This window comes from Salvelinus fontinalis, chromosome 7, assembly GCF_029448725.1.
Source record: "Salvelinus fontinalis isolate EN_2023a chromosome 7, ASM2944872v1, whole genome shotgun sequence".
In the NCBI taxonomy this organism is placed as follows: domain Eukaryota; kingdom Metazoa; phylum Chordata; class Actinopteri; order Salmoniformes; family Salmonidae; genus Salvelinus; species Salvelinus fontinalis.
Window position 1 is genome coordinate 41,040,957 of NC_074671.1, and position 21,434 is coordinate 41,062,390.

General features: G+C 40.8%; 1 pseudogene; it reads right to left on the reverse strand.

The window, feature by feature from the left end:
* Positions 1-742: 742 nt before the first annotated feature.
* The window catches only part of LOC129860064 (outer dynein arm-docking complex subunit 2-like), a 73,952-nt pseudogene continuing 53,260 nt past the window's right edge, over positions 743-21,434 (reverse strand).

Consider the following 21,434-nt stretch of genomic DNA (forward strand, 5'->3'; position numbering starts at 1 on the left):
AGCATAAGCAGCAATTCATTCTTCTCATTGAATCCCTTCACGTTTGTTATGTTTTGTTTTCTATTCAATAAAAAAGACATCCATTCTCCCTTTTTTTATTCATGTCATTATTTGTATAAATAGGCAGCAATAGTTATTGGATCTTAGAAAGATTCTGGTCACGTATGAGTCGTTTAATGGGTATTGTTGAGCAGATGCCATGCTAGTTTTTTGGTTCTAAGGTGGTCCCAGTGCCCACAAAAACTTATTTGCTTGTTTTTTTTTACTGGCAAAAATAATGAGCACATTTCAAATATACATTTTCACAATTACTTATAATGGGCATGTCTACCCATAATGCAACAGATAATACATTAGGTAATTGTGATTAATAGGAAAACTGTTCATACCAATTACATGTTAAGATTCATATTTACTCATATTTGTAGTGCAGGAGGGACCTTCTATTATATTCTGAGATGTTATCGCCATATTCTGCCCGTTTACGTCAATGTTGATTGAATTTATGAGTATCATTCAACATTTACGAGAATATCTTCTTGATTTTGTATACAGCCAGACAGACTGTTGAGCAAATAAGCAAACCTAATATATACTGACCCAACAATGCATTATTATGTTCCCAATATCTCTCAATGACTCATCGAAGGTTGTGTCTGTGTTTGTGTTCCCTGTGATTCACAGACATATTTTCCGTTTTTTAAGGTGCATGTGTTGAAGTGAGTAACACAACCAGATGTGGTCTTGTTTAGATATCAGTGTCTCGTGTTTATTACGTAAGGAATGTGACTGAACAATACATGCTCTAAACCGCTTCACTCTCAGGTACAGTGATGGGGCATCTGGCATGGGCACAAATGTTTGTATATGCTATATGTTTGTATGACCTCCAAATGAAACAATGATCTAAATTCATGGGTAGCATGGACTAAACACTTCCTGCTATGACAGATGGAGGCAGAAGGAAGAAGGGACATAAATACACATGCATCACTCATCATATTTGATTTGATTTGAATCACACCTATATTCTGTGGGATGGGTGGAAAGGATAGAGGGATGGTGAGAAAAGTCTATGTGGATGGAAGGCTACTGGAGTAGATCTGGACCCATAACAGCCAATCAGACCCAAGAGGTGATGATGAGGACACAGTAGCTGCTGGGGAGGTCGTTGTGGTTGTGGTTGGTTAACCGTATCGTGCCTTCTTATTGGCCAGGGCAAAGACGGCGGATGTTAGCCACACAGCCAGCGGCTGCCTCCTGAAGGACCTTGTCAGTGGAGCCTAGCATACCTAGCAGGAGCTATATGAGCAGGGAGGAGAGAGGAGAGGAGAGAGGAGAGGACAATGTTAACCATCATCATCATCATCATCATCAGTACAGCGGGGGGGGGAGAGGAGATGACAGGGTTAAAGTCAGTACAATCTGTTTAATCTCATTCATTCTTGTAAGGAAGCAGTTGGTTAATCAGAGGTGATATGACACTTACATACAGTAAATCTCTTGATAATGGAAAGTGTTGTAAGTATCAAGTAGTTTGTGCAAAGTCAGATGCTACTTGCTAGTGCACACACTCACTCATGCGGCAATGCACAGTATACAGTAGCTGTGGCTCCTCCGCGTGTCTCTCTCTCTCTCACTGTTTTGTCGCTCTTTAATAACCTGTTAAGGCTAGGGGGTGCTGTTGTCACTATTTATGGAAATCGTGTAATTTTTGAAACGGCTTCCTACAAAATTCTTGATCGTACAATATGCATATTATTATTATTATTGGATAGAAAACATTTTGTCTCTAAGTGGAACAGAACTCATTCTACAGCAATTTCCCTGACATGGAGTCAGATTTCACACATTTTGGCCCCTGTTCTGGAGTCAGTTTTAAGGCCACTGTTATTCCTATGAGTATACGGACACTGCTTACGTCTTCCCCTGGATGCCTTTACGTGATGACGCTTTGAATGGTATCGATTGCCCAATCACAGCCACTATAAATGAAAAAATCCTGTAGGTAGGAACTCTTTTCTAGGTACGTCAGGCGCGCGGAGGACACCGACCTACTGTTTTTCCAAGCATTAGTGTAGCCAGTTATATTTCTCCGGTCATATTTTTACTCGTTATAGGAGTTAAAAACATCATAAGGTAGTTAATTTAAAGCGTTTTATAGCAATTTATATCCGTTTAGTGCGATTTTGGGACATTTATTTCTGAGCCACTGTGAATCTCTGGGCACTGTTCCAGTTCATGCCGAACGCAATGTGCATTTCTGCATGGCAAGAGGACAGCTTTCGACCAAAAGACGATTAGACCCAAGAAAGGATTCTTTGACCAAGAATCTGATGGAAGAACAGCTCAAAGTAGGAACAATTTATTATGATAAATCGTGTTTCTGTCGAAAAATGTTATTAGCTTAGGACGCCATCTTTTTTGACGTAGCTTCGCTTGGCGCAAACTGTATTAAAAAGTAAGGATAATTTAAAAAATGTAATTCCGCGATTGTATTAAGAATTAAATTGTCTATCAATCGCTGTCCACCCTATATTTTTTAGTCACGTTTATGAGTATTTATGTATACGACTAGATCACTGTCTAATATGGCGCACGACATTTTCTGACCAGCTGGGCTACTTTTCTCATTGTCTAACCATGATTTTGGTGGCTAAATATGCACATTTTCGAACAAACTGTATATGTATGTTGTAATGTGATGTTACAGGAGTGTCATCTGAAGAATTCTGAGAAGGTTAGTGAAAAAATTAATAAATTTTGGCGATGTTTACGTTATCGCTCTCTTTGGCTAGAATCAATGCTGGGGTAATGTTTGCACATGTGCTATGCTAATATAACAATTTATTGTGTTTTCGCTGTAAGACACTTAGAAAATCTGAAATATTGTCTGTATTCACAGGATCTGTGTCTTTCGATTAGTGTATGCTGTGTATTTTTACGAAATGTTTGATGATTAGTAGTTAGGTAAACACGTTGCTCATTGTAATTATTCTAGTCCATTTGTGACAGTGGGTGCAATTGTAAACTATGACATCTACCTGAAATATGCACATTTTTCTAACAAAACCTATCCTATACCATAAATATGTTATCAGACTGTCATCTGAGGAGGTTTTTTCTTGGTTGGTGGCTATCAATATCTTAGTTTAGCCGAATTGGTGATAGCTACTGGTGTTGGTGGACAAAGAAAAGATGGTGGATTATGCTAATGTGTTTAGCTAATAGATTTACATCTTTACATATTGTGTCTTCCCTGTAAAACATTTTAAAAATCGGACATGTTGGCTGGATTCACAAGATCTGTGTCTTTCATTAGCTGTATTGGACTTTAATGTGTGAAAGTTAAATATTAAAAAAAAAAAAAAAAATTGAATTTCGCGGCTCTGCCTTTTCAGTGGGGGTGGGGGGGGGTGTGCCGCTAGCGGTACCCCGGGGCTAGACAGGTTTCCTCCGAACCAGGCCATGAGCATGGGACATGGGTTACAGCTGCGAGCAGCACATGTCTGCCTGCCTGCCTGCCTCTCTCTGCAAAGTGTGTTCAGATGAAAGCATTTGTCTAGCATGCAGCAGCAGAGCTAGGCATTAAAAACCTACTCCAAAGGTCAGATTATATCCGACTATTACTGCTGCTTGTATAATGGATCTGCTGTTTGATCTGTTTACTGAACATGTTCTTTTTGGGGGCCCCACATTTAGAGTTTTACATAAAATACATTAAAACGTTTTTATTGTGTTCGAAAGAGTTACTTATTATACTGTCACAACATGTAAACCTATGGAGATTATTTTATTTTATTTAACCAGGCAAGCCAGGTAAGAACAAATTCTTATTTACAATGATGGCCTACCCTGGCCAAACCCGGACGACGCTGGGCCAATTGTGCGCCACCCTATGGGACTCCCAATCACGGGCGGATGTGACACAGCCTGGATCTGAACCAGGGACTGTAGTGATGCCTCTTGCACTGAGATTCATTGCCTTAGAACGCTGCGCCTCTCGGGAGCCCAAATGGTGGAGCCTGCCAAATAAAAACACTATATGGGTTTAAGTATGGTATCTTTGTTTTTTTCGTGTTTAAAAAGAGACTACATCAAGCTTGTGGGCAGCTGCATTGCCAAATCAAAATCAAAGTAAATGCAGGCACAAATACTCTGGCACAATGGACATTTTAAATGTGTTCAATGTGTGCTTCTTCATTAAATCACAATGGTGTGCCATTGAGCTCTCTTAAGCCACACAACTTAGTTTTGGAGGCTTTCTGGTTTGCATCAATAATAAACAAAACAGGTTACTTCAAATCTTGAAAATAAACACTCCAAAGCTCACAAGTCCCAAACAAAATGTATACTTGACAGTGCATTAATCATCCAGTATATTCTAGGTACTTTTCAGGCTCTAAAGTTTGAGGCCTAACTCAAAAGTAAGCTTTAAAGCTCTGTAAAATAGCAACTTTTGTTTTTGAAGTCTTGTATAGCAAAAATATGTTGAACCAGGCTTTGGAAGCGTGTATGAGCAGTCAACCAATTGTGTCCCTACTTTTTGGTGTTGAAACGACACATCCTTGGTGATCCTTTAAGTAACACTGCAAACAATATTCTAGACAGTGTCCTGCATACAAAGAAAATGATCCTACTTTAAGACCTTCGTAAACAACTAAATCCCCCCACTAAATTGATTCAGACTCATTTCATGAAGCAGTGTAGCTATCTGTAGCTATCTGGTCTCTGTGCCTTATGAAGGAGGAGTGCTTTAGTTATTTAGCCTGCTCTCTCTCTCTCTCTCTCTCATATGTTCAACCAGCTAGGAAGTGACGGGGTTCTTCTGTTTTTAACAATTAAGTACAGTCCTACTGTATTTGTTTTCAATTAAAATGGTCAAAAATACACAGAGTTTCTTAGAAAGAGCAATTTAGGCTGAAATATCAGGCAGCTCTTACACTAAATTGGCATGATCACAATTTCACAAATCCAACATAGTGTGGAAATATATAAGAAAAATCATGTTTTTGACTGCACTGGGCCTTTAAGAGGTCTATATATTGACTATAATATAGTGTGTGTGTGTGTGTGTGCGTGCGTAAGTGCGCCTTAATGTGAATCTCTGCCATCTAGTTGACCCTCACATCATGCCTCATTGACTCTTATCTCCAACTGTTTGAACCAGCCTGCCATTGGCCCTGATAGGGAGTTCAGTACTGGTCTGATCTTTACAGAGCAGTACTTGTCTCTGTTCTGTTCCCATGTTATCATTGTGTTCATAATGTAAGTCAATGTGAGGTTGAGGTTGAACTCTGACTCTTTCCGCGAAACATGTAAACTTAAAATCCTGCTCCGCACATTTGTGTGGTTAGCTAGCGGCCTAGCGCAGTGCCAGTGAGCAGAGAAAAAGGCATACCCAGAATGTTCTGCTCAAAGATAAATAGCGAAAGGAAAACAGATGAAAGATGAGGCTTCTATCTTCTCTCCGCGTACGAGCAGTGAGCACACAAACAGACACACTCTGGGAGAACATTCAAAAACCCCAAAAAGCTGAGAAAATAATACTACCATTCCCTTCTATTCCCATAAATTCCATGATTTGGACATTTTTTTAAAAAGGATGTTGTCCATTGAATACTGGTCACTTTCATTGCATCAGTGTATCAGTTAGTATTTCTGTGGCAGTAACACTAGTTTATATGTTGTTGTTTTTTAAATAGCATCCAAAACACCTCTGAAATGCAAACTTTATACACACAAGGCTCAGACACAAGTCTCTTTTGTGAAAAGAGAGGATGCCTGCAAAGTGCCAGAATCAACGTTTTGCCAACTTCATAGCATGTTATTCAGACGTGGCCAAATAAGGTCTCCCCAAGCCCACAGCTAGGCTAAGATAAGCATGTCTCTCTTTGCATTTTTTTCTCTCTTCCTCCTCCTCCCCAGCTGGGATCTCGAAGACTATAATACACCACTTGTTAGAATATTACCAAACTGCGGTAACATGAACACTCGCGCTACACTGGTTTGAGAAATGAATCAAGAGGGTCTGAGGTTTTTAACCTTTTACTGCAGTGGGCTAAATCAGGGTCACACAGAGTGTTTCTTGGTAGTCTTAAACAATCTACTCTGAAACAAAAGTTTACACCTCACATACACGGTTATGGGCTTTAAAAAAAAGAAAACACCTTCAACATGTCAAATATTTAAATGTTTTCAATTTTAAGTTTTGTATCCCAATATTACACTTTATATACATCATAGAAGACCATAGAACAAAACTCTTTTACCATAAAAGCACTGGATTTTCAGCTGTTTTTTTAGAAATACTGTTTATTAATAATGTTTTCTCAATCGCTTTGGCTCATTTTCTTAAACAGTCTTAACATTCTCTAAACTGTAAGTGCAATTGTCACAACTGTTTTATGGGACATCCCAATTCTATTGCATGTCTGCAAAATGTAGTAACTCACCCAAAACATTGAATTCATGCTTCAAAACCAAGATATTGCGTCATTAAATTGGCCAATGCCAACAATTTTTTTTTTTGTCATCGTGTGAGCCGTACTTGTTAAAATGTTTAGATGTTTTTTCACCATGGCAGTCAACCCTGGAAATGTTTGTTATATACACATTTCAGTTCTGTTCTACTTTTTTGTTGACACTGACTGCTTACTGTAGTATACAATCATTTCAGTTTTGTCTAGCTGAATGCTATTGTGTAGCATTTTTTAGATACCGATTTCAACAGTAGGTCAAAGTTTACTGGGAAAAGTCAATACTGTACAATACTGTAGTACACAGAAAAAGGATATGCACATTTGTATGTATACAGCAATTTTTTTGTTGCAATGTGTTACATGTAAACAGAAAATTCATATTTGCATATTTTTACATATTTCTGACATGTAAAGTCAAATATAGTGAACAGAAAATTTGTTACAAAAAAAAACATGCAACAACAATGAAAGAACATGCAGTAGTTCTGTAAAAAAAAACATGAAATTGTACCTCCTCACAGTACGTAACACTACAAGTTCCCATCTTCTTGGTGGAGATCCTGTCGCTCTTGTTGGTCTGTACAGAGACTTTCGTCAACATCATCATCATGATGTTCTCCCTTGCGATGCACCGGGGGAAAAATCTCCGTGCGTGGCGCAAGCATCCCCTGCAATGATTTGCCTGTGATGTCCTCACAAGCAGCATTCAGGGCATCTAACAGTGACATCTGATCTTGTGCCCGATAGTCATATACTTTCCACCTCCATGCTGAACAAAACTCTTCTATCGGATTCAGGAATGGGGAGAATGGTGGAAGGAACTCCATTGTTATCCTTTCATGTGCAGCAAACCATTCCCTAACAATGTTGGTTCAATGGAAGCTGACATTATCCCACACAATTACATAATATGGCAAATCTGGTCTAACTTAACCTCTTTGGTGTTCTGGTATTAGGTCTCTGTAAAGTGTATTTAGGAAGGACAGGAGAAGTTGGGTGTTATAAGGCCCAATGTGTGGAACATGTGTGCTCACACCATTCTCAGAAGTGGCAGCACACATTGTAATATTGCCCCCACGTTGGCCTGGTGTGCCAATTGTGGCTCGGTGTCCAATGAGATTGTGGTCACGTCTCCTGCCTTTGGCCAGATTGAACCCAGCCGAGTCCACAAAAACAAGAATGAGGGTCATTTCATGTCCTTCCAGCTCCATTATTCTCTATATAGCAACACAGAAACAAAATATAAAGTTAGTTTCACATAGCCTATTCTAGAATTAGACAGTTTAGTAAAGTATAAATGTTTTCTGTTCTTATGGGTGTTTACAACTTCAAGAAGTATATACAGGCATCATTGAAGCACAGTAAAACTCCCTGTACAATATACCATGTGCACACCAATGGTTTACCTGGACATACTGGTACCGCGGCTCCTTCACTCTGTCACTATTCCTCTCAAATGGCATCTTGTACAGTTGTTTAATAGTCATTAGATTTTTTTTCAAAACTCTGTCGATAGTGGAAATGCTGACAGAATTGATATTTGCAAAGATATTGTTGTCATTTATGATTGCACTTTGGATCTCTTAGCCTGATGGAATTGTTGGCTATGACCATGCTGCAAATGTCTTGTTCTTGTTGATGGCTTAATACTGCTCCTCTGCCAACAGCATGAGGTCGTTGTGCAGTCCTATATATGACATCTAAAATTCACAAATAGATCCTGTCACCGATAGTATGTTGTATTCAAATTGTGCAGTATTACTGTATATTCCTCATACATATCTCACGGTACATTGTGATTTTCAGACTTGCATTTACCTTTACAATAGTTGCTGTATTGTTGTCAATGAAATGCTGTAACGAAAGTAAAAAAACGAGTACATATTTACCTGTTTTCCCTACGGAATGTTTGCACAATTGATGACACTGTGGACCTGTTTACATTAGGCTCACCGACCAGCCTCTTCCATTGTAAGACCATGGTTTATGACATGTCCCACAATTGTGGCTTTGATTTCATCAGGGACTCTTGTTCTTTGCCTTCTACCTCTTCCTCTATTATGTCTTCCCCTAACACCACCACCACGCATTCTTACACATCTTCTTTCTCTTCCACAAACATGTAGCTGCTTTTCAGGGTTGTGATGTCCCTCCGTGTTCAAAAATGGTAGTGATTGTGCAAGTTCCATATCCTTTCTAGGACATGCGTTCCGCTAGCAGAACCCCTGACAACATTCCGCTGATGTTGGCAGCGCGGGAAATTCAAAAATATTTTTTTGAAATATGTAACTTTCACACATTAACAAGTCCAATACAGCAAATAAAAGATAAACATCTTGTTAATCTACCCATCATGTCCGATTAAAAAAAAAAATTACAGCGAAAACACAACATATGATTATGTAAGATCACCGCCAAGTACAAAAAACGCACAGCCATTTTTCCCAGCCAAAGAGAGGAGTCACAAAAAGCAGAAATAGAGATAAAATGAATCACTAACCTTTGATGATCTTCATCAGATGACACTCATAGGACATCATGTTACACAATACATGTATGTTTTGTTCGATAATGTGCATATTTATATCCAAAAATCTTAGTTTACATTGGCGCCATGTTCAGAAATGCCTATCTAATAACACAAATACTCATCATACACTTTGATGAAAGATAGATGTTTTACATAGAATTAAAGATACACTTGTTCTTAATGCAACCGCTGTGTCAGATTTCAAAAAAACTTTACGTAAAAAGCACACCATGCAATAATCTGAGACGGCGCTCAGATATAAAAAACATTTCTCCGCCATGTTGGAGTCAACAGAAATACAAAATTACATCATAAATATTCCCTTACCTTTGATGATCTTCATCAGAATGCACTCCCAGGAATCCTAGTTCCACAATAAATTGTTGTTTTGTTTGTTATGTCCAAGTAGCTATTTTTGCTAGCACGTTTAGTACACATGTCCAAACGCTCACGCAGATCCAGGCGAACTCGGACGAAAACTTCAAAAAGTTATATTACAGGTCGAATAAACTGGTCAAACTAAGTAGAGAATCAATCTTCAGGATGTTGTTATCATAAATATCCAATAATGTTCCAACCGGAGAATTCCTTTGTGTCTACAGAAGTAATGGAACGCAAGACGATATCATTTGGAATGCGCGTGACCAGGAACTGGCAATCTGCCAGACCACTGACTGAAACAGCTCCCATCCGGCCCCACATCACAGTAGACACTTCATTCAATCTTATACAGACTGTTGACATCTAGTGGAAGGCGTAGGAAGTGCAAAGAGATCCATATTCCACTGGGATTTCAATAGGCGATGAGTTGAAAATCGACCAGGCTCAGAATTTCCACTTCATGTTTGGAGGTTTGCCTGCCATATGAGTTCTGTTATACTCACAGACATAATTCAAACAGTTTTAGAAACTTCAGAGTGTTTTCTATCCAATAGTAATAATAAGATGCATATATTAGCATCTGGGACAGAGTAGGAGGCAGTTCACTCTGGGCACGCTATTCATCCAAAGTGAAAATGCTGCCCCCTAATATATATGCTTCCAAACTTCATTGGTAAGATTGTGATTCCTATTTTATTACTATGTCACCTGGCAGGTAAGTTCCAATTTAGCAGACATCACAAACATTCCATGTCATAGATATTTATGGAATATACATGTATGTCTGACAGATTTTGATAATTGAATGGATAATTTTGCATGTGATGGCTCACACGATGAAAGAATGTTTAGAAGTTGTGAAGAGTATGACAATTTCACTGAGAATCAACTCATCAGTTTTGATCAGCAAACCATGTGCATGTAGTTATTGTGCAAATTGTATACAATTGTACTTACTCTTTTGCACACGTGCCAAAACACGTGCAATTTGCTTAAATGAATGCGATATTCAAATCTGGCGTGAACAAAAAACTAATTGTTCAGAGATTTAAACTTATTGTTTTGAAAAAAATTATTCTCCATCGAGAATTGAGCAAAAGCCATTGAGAAAAACTGTAACTGAGCCAAAGCCATTGAGAAACCCTTTTACTTTTTTAACTAGGCAAGTCAGTTAAGAACAAATTCTTATTTTCAATGAGGAGCAAAGTTAACTGCCTTTCCCAGGGGTAGAACAACAGATTTTTACCTTGTCAGCACAGGGATTTGATCTTGCAACCTTTCAGTTACAAGGCCAACGCTCTAACCACTAGGCTACCTGCCTCCCCTCCCATCACGCATGAAGGTGTCAAGGTGTTAAGTGCTCCGGTGTTGGGCTGCAGTTTCCTGAAGAGTTGGGGTCTCTAAATCCTCCATGAAAGCACCTGGGTCTGTCAACCAACCAGGCATTACAGGACTGGTCCTGGAACTTCTGTTCTCCTGGCCCATGAATGTATCCCAAAGGGCAACCCTATTCCCTATATAGTGCACTACATTTGATCTGGGCCCTGGTTAAAAGTAGTGCACTATATAGGGTGCCATTTGGGATGCAACATCGTGTTTCAGGCCCCTGCTCCTTCCATACTGTGAGCGAACAGCCCAAACAGGCAGCATTTAGCTGAGCTGAGCTCTGGGCTGAGGGGAAGGGGAGTTACTGAGGGAAGTCAAGGTAAACAAAATTCTCTACGGCCTCAACTGAGCCAGGACCGTTTAGCAGTTTCCCCCCCATCTCTCTGTCAGTAGAGAAAAACCCAGCGTTCAAATCATTGACTTGGGGGGGGGGGGGGGGGGGGGGGGGGGTCGCCTCAAGGAAAGTTTACTGTACTGTAAGACTTAGTCTAGATCTATGCTGGTTCCACACACACATGTCCAACCTGAGAGAGCTGCTGTACTGGACATCCCTCCTCATCCCAGACCAGACATTAGAGAGAGGCTTGAGTCATAGCACTAGGCAGCGTAACACATAACACACTACATATTTCAAACATACAGTACAGTAGCTAGTTGCACAGAGCAGCTCCAGTGGCGTGTACTAGGGGTATCATCTGCTCACCACATCCAGTCCACAACCTGAAATCCTGTAACAGATAAAGCATGACTAAGAGGAAACTTCAGAAATATTTGCTGCAGTGTTTTTTTCTGACTGCTGCTTTCACTCACTCTTTCACTCTACCTCCTTCCCTCTCTCTCTCTTCATTCTATCCCCTCTCTCTCCCTTTTCTTGTTCACTCGTTTACTTTGAGCATACAGTACACAGAAAATGGAAACAAAACACAGACAGCGCAAAGCAAAGCACAGGAGGAGTGTAGAGCACGCGTGGCAACAACAGTACAACATTTTTCTCATTTAGAGATTTAAAGCCATAAAATAAATACCAGCTAGGAGCTGGCAACGGCCATTCTCTGGAATAACTTCAGTTGAAAATTACCAATAATTACCATCTGCATTTTGTAATTTACATCAATTTACTTCACAAAGCTTTCTTGTGAAAGAGCCTCTTTAATACAGAAAGTTGTCTGAAGCTGTCCACAAGGATTTATGATTTCAGCAAACAATCCCCAGCCCTCTGGAAGCAATGTAAAGCAAAGAGGAGGGTGTGTTGATTTTGTACAAGGGACAAAATCAAGCACCATCCTTATAAAACTGTGAGATACCAAGTGTAGATGTCAAATCAAACGGGAAGGGCAATTCATCTTGGCACTTTTTCTGCTTAGCCCTGGTACACACTTCCTCTGGGAAAGCTAGCAGCCCCTGAAAGCTCCTCATTCCTGAACTTGTTCACAGAGCTCCCCAATAGAACCAGGGAACGGAATGCAGGACAAAACACACAGTAACACAGTGGCAAAACACACAATAACACAGTGGCAAAACACAAAACCTCTAAGCGAAGCATTTTGTACACCTAATGAAATCACCAAGGCAAACACTGTAAAAAATAGTTTGGGGTATTAACTCTGCTCATATAAAGATGTTTTCATATTTTTCATGCAATATTAAAAGTTGCTTTAAGGTTTTAAAACAGTTTATGAAATTTGACGAGATGCAATGAAATAACATTTGGATATTTTAAGACCGAGGGACAGAAAAAAAAAGGAGCGAAAAAAACTCAGACGGATCACTAATGTCTTTTCCAGTGTAAAATACTTTCTTTTCAATGCTTAATTTCCTCTGCTAAGCTTAGGGGATTGTGTTATACACCATTAAGAATGCTGGGGAGGAAAGTTACAGTACTCTGAGCGCAGAGAGAGAGAGAGAGAGAGAGAGAGAGAGAGAGAGAGAGAGAGACAGAGAGAGAGAGAGAGAGAATCCTACAACAGCATTATACTACTTGTGGTTGTACATGTTTTGAGAGCCTTTCAATGGCAGAGAAAATACCCTTTGAAATATGGTTGCAATAATACAAGAAGCAGTCTTGAATTTTACACTCCGCCGTAAATTAGACCGAATGTAACATTACAGAAAGAGAGCCCAGCATCGCTCCTCGATAAACCCCACTCAAACAAGGATAGGAAATATTGTTCTAACACACCAATCCATAGATCATAAGCAGGATATACATTTTTTTACATTGACTTGATTTAACTAGGCAAGTCAGTTAAGAACACATTCTTATTTACATTGACAGCCTACCAGGGAACAGTGGGTTAACTGCCTTATTCAGAGGCAGAACAACAGATTTTTACCTTGTCAGCTCAGGGATTCAATCCAACAACCTTTTGGTTACTGGCCCAACGCTCTAACCACTAGGCTACCTGCCGGCCCTACATAATGCGGCCAGGACTCAATATCTCACTTAGTGTTGCCCCACTGGGCACAGACATCAATTCAACATTTATTCTCCGCTGGGTCAACGTCAAATCATTGAAATGACGTCTAAACAACGTTGATTCAACCAGTGTGTGCCCAGTGGAGCAATACTGAGGACTGGCCACCCGTCAGGGCTTGGTTCCTCTCTAAGTTTCTTCCTGCCTTTCTAGGGAGTTTTTCCTAGCCACCGTTGCTTCTACATCTGCATTGCTTGCTCTTTGGGGTTTTAGGCTGCATTTCTGGATAAGCACTTTCTGAAATCTGCTGATGTAAAAAGGGCTTTATAAATGCATTTGATTGATTGATTGACTACTGACAGGCTCTGGTGTTGTAATGTTTCCAGGGGTCCGGCAGGTATACATCCACAGACTGTTAGTGTGAACCCAGTCAGACTGAAACAATGCAGCCGCCTGTGTGTGTTTCCTTTAACTGCTCAGATTAACAGCAATTTAAACACGCAATAGTGGTGTAACGTAACGTGGCCTGCCTTTCTTTCTTAATTAAGCTCTTTAAAATCCCAAAATACATTTTGGATTTGTGTTGAAACAACTCACTCTGCACTGGTACATTAATAAGGGCAAACAGAAAGAGACTGATTATAAGAGTGGTATGCAGGGTGAGCAGACACGCACACACGTACACAAACATGTGTACGTACACAGACACAAACACACTCACACAGCTGTCCGGGTTTTGTTGTGGCTTGAACTTCAAAAAATATTCTGCTTAACGACTTTTGCAAATTGGACATTACTCTTTCGGAACACCCAATGTTCAGTCCAGCTACCAATTATGGCTAGCATTGAGCCACATACACTGCAACAGCAGATCAAGCTAAAGTACACCATTAAATGAACACGGGAACAAATATTTGGCTGCAATGGTAGAACCACTTCTTAATTTACATCGCAGTTGTTGTCGAAAAAAAAGTATGTGGTCACAAAAGATTTCTCATGTGAAAATCTTGTTCTGAAAGTAATGTGATTGAATTAGAAAAAAACGGGAACATTATCCCAAACATTGCATTACGCTGTTCTCTACGACATGACGTTAAACACAGTTTTAATCTAAGCATAAAATATTTACATTAATGTCACATAAATATAAACATGACTAGTTAGGAAAAAGCTTTGGAAAATGAAAATAATAAAGAATATATTTTTCTGTATGAAACACGCACTGTCCCTATTCTCAGTCAACTATGGATTGTAACAAAAGAACATTGAAGTATCCCCCATAACATAGTGTTGTTCTCCTTTAGCTCTAGACAACTGTGGCCCTGTTCCTTGGGCCTCAAACATGTCACTGCTGCATTCTGCTCTCATGTCAGGGGACAACTCTTAGCAACAGTTACCCAAGATACAGCCTTTTGACTTGCTCTGTAATGGCATCTAGGGTCTACAAGGGAAGTGGCACTTTGCACACACTGAGTTGTTTGCTTTGTTGAATTCCCATGACGGTTAGAAAGTGGAGTCATGTTTCGGACAAGAATAAAACTAGCTTTGTTTCTGCTCCGTTGGTCAAAGGCTCTGAAAATAGTTACAGCTTTTCCACGTTTATTATCAATGTTTTCACACATCACTAAAACAAAGTAGAGTGATGGGGCTCAGAGCCTTTTTCATCAATGCTGATGAAGTATCTTGTCTCAAAACACCAACTAAAATGCAAAAAAGAACTATGTACAACTACATTATACTGAAAATCTAAAGGAATTACTGTACCAGTCAAAAGTTTGGACACACCTACTCATTCAAGTTTTTTTTTGTTTTTACTATTTTCTACATTGTAGAATAATAGCGAAGACAACATAACTATGAAATTACACATAAGCAATCATGTAATAACTAAAAAAGTGTTAAACAAATCAAGATATATGTTATATTTGAGATTCTTCAAAGTAGCCATATATTTTGATTTGTTGAACACCTTTTTTGGTTACTACATGATTCCATATGTGTTATTTCATAGTTTTGATGTCTTCACTATTATTATACAATGTAGAAAATAGTAAAACATAAAGAAAAACCCTTGAATGAGTAGGTGTGTCCAAACTTTTGACTGGTACTCTATAAATAAACATTTAAAGAAAGTATATGAAGGTGTGAGGAGAATGCTTGGAGGAATTGATCTTGAGCAAATATATTAATGAAAATATATATATTTTTTACTTTGTACCTTTTTTTCTCACCAATTTTGTGAAATCCAATTGGCAGTTGCAGTCTTGTCCCATCGCTGCAACTCCCATACCGACTCGGGAGAGACGAAGGTCGAGAGCCATGCTTCCTCCGAAACACGAACCTGCCAAGCCGCACTGCTTCTTGACACACTGCCCCCTTAACCCGGAAGCCAGCCGCACCAATGTGTCGGAGGAAACACCGTACAACTGGCAACCATGTCATCGTGCATGCACCAGGCCCGCCACAGGAGGCGCTACAGCGTGATGTGACAGGGACAGCCAAACCGGCCAAGCCCTCCCCTAACCCGGACGATGCTTTGCCAATCGTGCGTTGCCTCATGGGTCTCCCGGTTGCGGCCGGCTGAATTGATGACCAATCAGTACCTTGACTACTAGCTGTGGAAAGGACTAGTGCTTGTGAGTAAAGAAGTGAACATACCTTGACCACTCTGTTCTCCACTCTGTTCTCGTGCATGGTGATGTAGTTGCTGGGGTTCTTGGAGAGCTGGAACAGGGCCTGAGCTGCGGTCTGGTGGACCGAGGAGTCCTTGGACTTCAGTTAACGAGCGAGGGGGCAACGGGCTCCACAAAAAACACCCTGTTACTGCCCCACATGCAGCAGCGGGCGACTGCCTCAGCCAGGTAACGACACAGCTTATCATCAGTCTGTAATACAGAGAGAACAAGACATCAGACATCTAAGGGTGCATCTCAAATGGTACCCTATTCCCTATATAGTGCACTACTTTTGACTAGGGCCTATACTATGAATACTACTCAATAGAGCTTGTTTACAGGGATCTCAGAACTATTAAGTTAATTTATGATAATATAATAGATAGTCAATTTATAACAGGGCTGAATATTCACAGTAAAGACTAATTGAGAAGGATTATAGGTATTTCATGTCCTCCTACATTGAGATGTACTTACTGTGTTTGTCAGCTTGGCCAGCATCGGGACAACCCCATGGTCGATGATGACTGCCAGATCCTCTTCATCTTTGGCTATTTTGGCTATGGCGGCGCACACGCTCGCCAGTACCGCTTTGTTTTTTGATTTCAGCAAATTAACAATCAGTTCCAATCCACCGACAAAGGAGCGCACCATTTCCCCTGCATCCTAAACGTCAAAAGCCTGTTATTAGCTTGGTGCTCTCAATCTGTAAAGTAAAGGGAGCAGAATTCAGTGTAATGGGCAGGGAGGCAAGCCGGGGCATTTGAGCAGAGCAGAGAAAACAAAATGCTAAGGAAAAAATAAAAAGCCTTTTCATCAGCCTTAGCAAAAATCAAAACCCCATCAGAGCCAGTCAGCCCAATCGGAGGTAATGTGAGTAGCCATGGTTCTGTCCTGCTTTCCGCTCTACGGAAAGTGCCATTGTCAATACGGATGGGCTGTGTGGTGTGCCAGTAGCTATTCCACATCAAGCACGCCAAATAGGTGAGATAGGTTCTGTTTGTTATAAAAAGCCATTTACAGAAATCAACAGAGTAATTTTGGGGGGATTTATTGCCAAGTAATATGAGGGCCAAGGGAAACTAATACTTCTACAGCAGACCTATCTAATGTCAGCCTATCCATTTGGATGAGGAGTTATTTGGACTTCCTTTTCTACCCCTCCATGTAGGTTAGGCCAACACTGTTCAGAACACTAATACTCAACAGAATGCCTACAGATGTTCTATCTTCATTTGATCACTCTGTTGTTGAAGAGAATTTCCCTGTGCAGCAGGAAATGCTAATTGCAGTGTATTCAAGGTTTAAAAAGGCTTCTAAAGTTTGAAATTTCCACTTTAAAATGTCAGATTTGATTTATCCTATCGAAAAAAATGTATCAACCCCTACAAAAAGGTCCATTAATTATAATCCACATAATAATTCACATTTCCTGTTGCTGCAGGATTATTTTCCAGCTGTGAGAAACTGGTCAAATTAAGATAGCACATCTGTATCTAATGACCTTTCCATATAGCCTACACTGTTCAGAAGAACAAGGGACCGGAGTCAGTCACAAAGGAACTGAAGGAGTCAGTGTGTTTCCCTGACCGTTCAGGCCAAGCTAGCACCATAGACCCTGATTTGAGTTCATGGGCACCAGTGATGGGCTGATACCACAGGAGTCTCAGACAATTATGGGGCTACGCTGCTGGTGAGCCTCTCTCAGAACCACCTCGGACGCGTCCTTCATTGAGGCTTGGCAGATCGGGATGCTTTTTAAATCATACATCAACCTAATCGCCACCAAAGGGGGGAATATACAGCATCAAAGGTGCTGTAAAGTACTTAAGTAAAAATACTTTAAAGTGCTACTTAAGTCGTTTTTTGGGGTATCTGTACTTTACTAATGATATTTTTGACAACTTTTACTTTTACTTCACTACATTCCTAAAGTACATTATGTATATTTTACACCATACATTTTCCCTGACTCCCAAAAGTACTCATTACATTTTGAATGCTTAGCAGGACAGGAAAATAGTCAAATTCACACACTTATCAACCTAACATCACTGGTCATCCCTACTGCCTCTGATCTGGAGGACTCACTAAACCCTCATGCTTCGTTTGTAAATGATGTCTGAGTGTTGGAGTGTGCCCTGGCTGTCCATAAATTAAAAAAACAAGAAAACGGTGCCATCTGGTTTGCTTAATATAAGGAATTTGAAATTATTTATACTTTTACTTTTGATACTTAAGTACATTTTAACAATTACTTTTAATACTTACTTATATTTGAAACGAAAGTCTTACACAATTCCTCAAGTAGAATTTTACTGGATGACTTTTACTTTTACTCATGACAGTTGGGTACTTTTTCCACAACTGAGTATCAAGGTGGCATATACAGCTACTGCCAGCCTGTAATGTCTCGATTAATATGGAAATAGTAAACCAAGATTATGGAAAGCGTATAATTAGAGAGGGCAGAATGAAAAATGTCACAAAGCACGCTCAATCAACATCTCCATCAACATTATATCTCCATCTACGACATTATTGTCTGGGTGATTAAGACCTTTAAACAGGTCAACATTCACAAGGCCGCAGGCCAGATGGATTACCAGGACGTGTACTCTGAGCATGCGCTGACCAACTGGAAAGTGTCTTCACTAACATTTTCAACCTCTCCTTGTTTGAGTCTGCAATACCAACATGTTTCAAGCAGACCACCATAGTCCCTGTGCCCAAGAACACTAAGGTAACCTGCCTAAATGACTACTGACCCACAACACTCACGTCTGTAGCCATGAAGTGGTTTGAAAGACTGGTCATGGCTCACATCAACACCATTATGCCAGAAAACCTAGACCCACTCCAATTTGCATACTGCCCCAACAGATCCACAGATGATGCAATCTCTATTGCACTCCACACTGCCATTTCACACCTGGACAAAAGGAACGCCTATGTGATAATTCTATTCATTGACTACAGCTCAGCGTTCAACACCATAGTGCCCTCAAACCTCATCACTAAACTAAGGACCCTGGGATTAAACACCTACCTCTGCAACTGGATCCTGGACTTCCTGATGGGCCGCCCCCATGTGGTAAGGGTAGGTAACAACACATCCGCCACGCTTGATCCTCAACACGGGGGCCCTCAGGGGTGCGTGCTCATTTCCCTCCTGTACTCTCTGTTCACTCATGACTGCATGGCCAGGCACGACTCCAACACCATCATTAAGTTTACCGATGACACAACAGTCATGAGTGAACAGATCACCGACAACGATGAGACAGACTATAGGGAGGAGGTCAAAGACCTGGCCGTGTGGTGCCAGGACAACAACCTATCCCTCAACGTGATCAAGACAAAGGAGATGATTGTGGACTACAGGAAAAGGAGGACCGAGCATGCCCCCATTCTCATCGACGGGGCTGTAGTGGAGCAGGTTGAGAGCTTAAAGTTCCTTGGTGTCCACATCACCAACAAACTATCATGGTCCAAGCACACCAAGACAGCCGTGAAGAGGGCACGACAAAACCTATTCCCCCTCAGGAGACTGAAAAGATTTGGCATGGGTCCTCAGATCCTCAAAAGGTTCTACAACTGCACCATTGAGAGAATCCTGACGGGTTGCATCACTGCCTGGTATGGCAACTGCTCGGCGTCTGACCACAACGCACTACAGAGGGTAGTGCGTACGGCCCAGTACATCACTGGGGCCAAGCTTCCTGCCATCCAGGACCTCTATTACAGGCGGTGTCAGAAGAAGGCCTAAAAAATGTAAAAGACTCCAGCTACCCTAGTCATAGACTTTTCTCTCCGCTACCTCACGGCAAGCGGTACCGGAGTGCCAAGTCTAGGTCCAAGAGGCTTCTAAACAGTTTCTACCCCCAAGCCATAAGAGTCCTGAACATCTAATCAAATGGCTACCCGGACTGACTATTTGCATTGCCCCCTATTTTACGCTGCTGGTACTCTCTGTTTATTATCTATGCATAGTCCCTTTAATAACTCTACCTACATGTACAAATTACCTCAATTACCTTGACTAACCAGTGCCCCTGCACATTGACTCTGTACCGGTACCCCCTGTATATAGCCTCGCTATTGTTATATTACTGCTGCTCTTTAATTATTTGTTACTCATATTTCTTGTTTTTTTAGGTATTTTTCTTAAAACTGTATTGCTGGTTAAGGGCTTGTAAGTAAGCATTTCACTGTAAGGTCTACACCTGTATTCGGTGCATGTGACAAATAACATTTGATTTCATTTGATTAATCATAACTTCCTCCCATTGGAGGTTGTGTGGGGTTGTACCAAGCCAAGGGCTCACTTGTAAAAGAGATTTGCATCTCATTGGGACTCACGTTGTTAAATAAAGGATAAATAAATCAATAGCCACACCAGTTAACCACAAGCACACTAGCCTCAATGTGAGTGGCCTATTTCACAAGGGACAAATCAAATCAAATCAAATTTTATTGGTCACATACACATGGTTAGCAGATGTTAATGCGAGTGTAGCGAAATGCTTGTGCCTCTAGTTCCGACCATGCAGTAATATCTAACAAGTAATCTAACAATTTCACAACAACTACCTTATACACACAAGTGTAAGAATATGTACATATACAGTACATAAATGGATTAGTGATGGCCGAACGGCATAGGCAAGATGCAGTAGATGGTAGAGTACAGTATATACATATGAGATGAGTAATGTAGGGTATGTAAACATTATATGAAGTGGCATTGTTTAAAGTGACTAGTGATACATTTATTACATCCACTTTTTAATTATTAAAGTGGCTAGAGATTTGAGTGACAGCAGCTGTTTAACAGTCTGATGGCCTTGAGATATAAGCTGTTTTTCAGTCTCTCGGTCCCAGCTTTGATGCACCTGTACTGACCTCGCCTTCTGGATGATAGCGGGGTGAACAGGCAGTGGCTCGTGTGGTTGTTGTCCTTGATGATCTTTTTGGCCTTCCTGTGACATCGGGTGGTATAGGTGTCCTGGAGGGCAGGTAGTTTGCCCCCGGTGATGCGTTGTGCAGACCTCACTACCCTCTGGCGAGCCTTACGGTTGTGGGCGGAGCAGTTGCCGTACCAAGCGATGATATAGCCCGACAGGATGCTCTCGATTGTGTATCTGTAAAAGTTTGTGAGTGTTTTTGGTGACAAGCCAAAACTTATTTAGCCTCCTGCTGTTGCGCCTTCTTCACCACGCTGTCTGTGTGGGTGGACCATTTCTGTTTGTCCATGATGTGTACGCCGAGGAACTTAAAACTTTCCACCTTCTCCACCACTGTCCCTTCGATGTGGATAGGGGGGTGCTCCCTCTGCTGTTTCCTGAAATCCACGATCATCTCTTTGTTTTGTTGACATTGAGTGTGAGGTTATTTTCCTGACACCACACTCCGAGGGCCCTCACCTCCTCCCTGTAGGCCGTCTCGTCGTTGTTGGTAATCAAGCCTACCATTGTAGTGTCGTCTGCAAACTTGATGATTGAGTTTGGAGGCGTGCATGGCCACACAGTCATGGGTGAACAGGGAGTACAGGAGAGGGCTGAGA